This window comes from Eumetopias jubatus, unplaced genomic scaffold, assembly GCF_037043125.1.
Source record: "Eumetopias jubatus isolate StellerSeaLion01/CBP00866 unplaced genomic scaffold, mEumJub1_p1.0 scaffold_4, whole genome shotgun sequence".
Lineage (NCBI taxonomy): Eukaryota > Metazoa > Chordata > Mammalia > Carnivora > Otariidae > Eumetopias > Eumetopias jubatus.
Window position 1 is genome coordinate 136,888,276 of NW_028274810.1, and position 3,394 is coordinate 136,891,669.

The following is a 3,394-nucleotide window of genomic DNA, read 5'->3' on the forward strand; positions in this document are numbered from 1 at the left end:
CATCAGCAGACCAGGCTCTCCTGTGCAAATCTGGCTGCCTCAAAGGAAGTTCATCCAGACCCAAAGGCTATTCAACAGTCCAACGGGAATGTCGGGAATGCTACACTGGAGAGCCCAAATCCCTCCTAAAGACAAATTCAGATTCATTAGAAATAAACCAAACTGGCGTCTTCTTCCTGCCTTGTCTTCGGCGTTTTTGTTCTCAGAGCTGCCGATAGCAAGATGTCTTCAGGAAGTGCCAAAATTGGGCATCCTGCCCCCAACTTCAAAGCCACGGCTGTTATGCCAGATGACCTCAGCCTATGTGACTACAAAGGAAAACACACTGTGTTCTTTTACCCTCTTGACTTCACCTTTGTGTGCCCCACGGAGATCATTGCTTTCAGTGACAGGGCAGAAGAATTTAGGAAACTCAACTGTCAAGTGATTGGTGCTTCTGTGGATTCTCATTTCTGTCACCTGGCGTGGAGCAACACACCCAAGAACCAAGGAGGACTGGGACCCATGAACATTCCCTGGTATCAGACCCCAAGCATACCATAGCTCAGGACTATGGAGTCTTAAAGGCTTGATGAAGGCATCTCGTTCAGGGGCCTCTTTATCATGGATGATAAAGGTATCCTCAGGCAGATCACGGTAAAAGACCTTCCTGTCGGCCGCTCTGTGGATGAGACGCTGCGACTGGTTCAGGCCTTCCAGTTTACTGACAAGCATGGGGAAGTGTGCCCAGCTGGCTGGAAGCCTGGCAGTGATACCATCAGAAGAGCAAAGAATATTTCTCTGAGCAGAAGTGAGCGCTGGGTCATTTTAGGGCTGGGCTGCAGTGGGTAGCCATGAAAACAAAATCTCTTTTGTACTACTGTCATGCTTAGAACATAAGACTTTAGACTCTGTGCAGTTGTGGTATGGGGACACAACAGGCCTTTCCTGCAGGGGAGGGGGAGGCCAGCCTTCCTTCCTCTGGAGAGAAGGGCCTGAGCTGTTGTGGGGCAGGCCAGCTGTTATGTACAGTAGCAGGGCATCCCTTTTTGTCTTTTGTTGTTTCTATTAAACTTGAACTGAGGAAAAAAAAAAAAGAAAAAAGAAATAAACTGAACTTCTCAAATAAAAGATGGTGGCAGGCTGCATTTGGCCTGGTGGTTCTGAGTTTATGGTTCTCTGTTATATGGTCAGGTAGAGAGATACTTATAGCAGAAACCAGGAATGGCTAAGCTTTACATCCTCCTTTACGTGATATGGAAACAGAGTAATCCTAAGCAACTGAGAAATAGCTGGCTTCCAGTTAACACACAGTGAACTAATTGATTAATTTATTTCAGAATGAAGTTCTTATTCTGCCACTCGATACCTTACAAATCTGGTCCAAAACCATCTTTTAATTTTCTTCTCCAGCTTTTTCTCCTCTGTGCTACTCTGGACAAATGAAACTACTCATTATTCCCACATGCGTTTTGCATGTTCCCACTTATGTGTCCTTGCTTCACCTGGACTGCTTTTTCTGCATTTTATCAAACTCAAATACTACTCACCATTTAGGACAAAATCAGGTGTACCCTCTGCTCATCTAAACAAACGTTTTATACATAATAGTCCTCCTTCATGATATATGTTCTTTCCCTGTTGCAGACAACAGAATCCACTCCAACTGGCTGAAAGAGAGATTTATTAAGGGAAGCAGAAAATCTCGGAGTCACTGGGACAGTAGGAGGAGCAGTAATTAGGCTAATGATCACGTCTCAGGATACCACAGTACTTGCTTGGTACAGTGACTATTGCTACAACCCACCCCATATCCTTACTGCCTCTCCTGCCACTTAAGCCATCAGAACAAATATTTAGAACCTCACCTATGGCTTCCATTGCTTGTTTCTGAGACAAAGTTTTACACAAGCATATCTTAAAATGAGTTATTTTAATGCTCTAGTTGTCCCAGATTTGACCGAGAGTAGCCTCTTTAAGCTGGCATCCATGTCCTTTGACATGTCTCCATTATTCTTTGAGCACTTTCTTATTCTTTTGGCAGAACAAAGTGTTCTGGATTAAAGAAAATGAAGAAACATGACAACTGAATGCAAAATGAATTCTGGCCTAGTTCCTGGACCAGAAAATAATGTTTTTCTGTAAGTTATTACTAGAACAATTGGCCAGGTTTGGTTAGGCCTGTAGATTATAGTATTGTATCAAAGTGAATTTCTTGATTTTAACTGAGAGCATATTCTTGTTTTAGGGAAATCCACACTACTGTGTTTAGGGGTAAATGGGTATCATATCTGCGACCTCTCAAATGATATTTTGGAAAAACTAATAGACAATTATATATATATATGTATATATGCATGTTTTTGTATATATGTAACGTATTTGTAACACATCTCTCCCGTGAGGGAGATTGATAAAATAAATGTGGCCAAATGTTACCATTTGGGAAATCTTGGATATATGGAATTTTTTATACTGCGTTTGCTATTTGTCTATAATTCTGAATTGTGTTAAAATACAAAATTTAAGAAAATAAGCAAGCAAACAAACAAAAAGATCATGCCTTTCTAGGGAGAATAAATCGTCTGGAAAGAAAAATGGAGAAAAGAATCCAAGAAAGGAAGCTATTACAGTTGTCTGAGGACAAATGGCCATGACATGGACCAGGCAGTGGGAGCAGTAGATATATTGGGTTGTGAACAGACTCAAGATACAAAGTAGAGGTAGAACTGACTGGACTTGGCTATGGGGTCTATAAGGGCTGAGAAAAGCGATGCTTAAAGGAGGACTCCGGGGTTTGCGGCTTCAGTAATTCGATGAATAGTAGTGTCACTCACAGGGAGGAGAACCTGAAGAGGGAAATTTTGCAGAGAAGGGGAAATCGAGAACTTTTACCTGGACATAAAAATTTGAGATGGGCATTAGTCATCCAAGTGGAGATATGTGACATACATGAGCAACTCGGGGGAGAATTTTGTGCTGGAATGAAACTTATGGGGGTGGCCAAAATAAAGATGGTATTTAAAACCATCGAACTGGATAAAATTACCTCGGAAGTGAATGTGGAGGGAGAAGACAGCTTTGAAGCCCTGCCATATTTCAGAGTAGATACATAGGACCTGCCCTGTCATTTATGGGGTTCAGTGCAAAATAGAAATGCAGAGCCCTTTGTTCAAAAATTATTAAAAATTTCAATATGGTGACAACAGAGCATTAAACCAAGTTTGAGGCCCATCTAAGCGGGGGCAGGCAGCCCTATGTGACTCCCCAGCCCTGTACACAAAGAAGGAAGTTCCAGTAAAGGATATTGAAAAGGAACATTCAGAGAAATTAAATTAAATTAAATTAGCCCCCACCCTCGCTTGCTCGCTCTCAGATAAATAAATAAATAAATAAATAACCTTAAAGAAAAAAA

At 41.6% G+C, this 3,394-nt stretch overlaps 1 pseudogene; it reads left to right on the forward strand.

Annotated features, from left to right (window-relative positions):
• Nucleotides 1-222: 222 nt before the first annotated feature.
• LOC114223544 (peroxiredoxin-1 pseudogene) lies at nucleotides 223-794 on the forward strand (annotated as a pseudogene).
• Nucleotides 795-3,394: the final 2,600 nt, after the last annotated feature.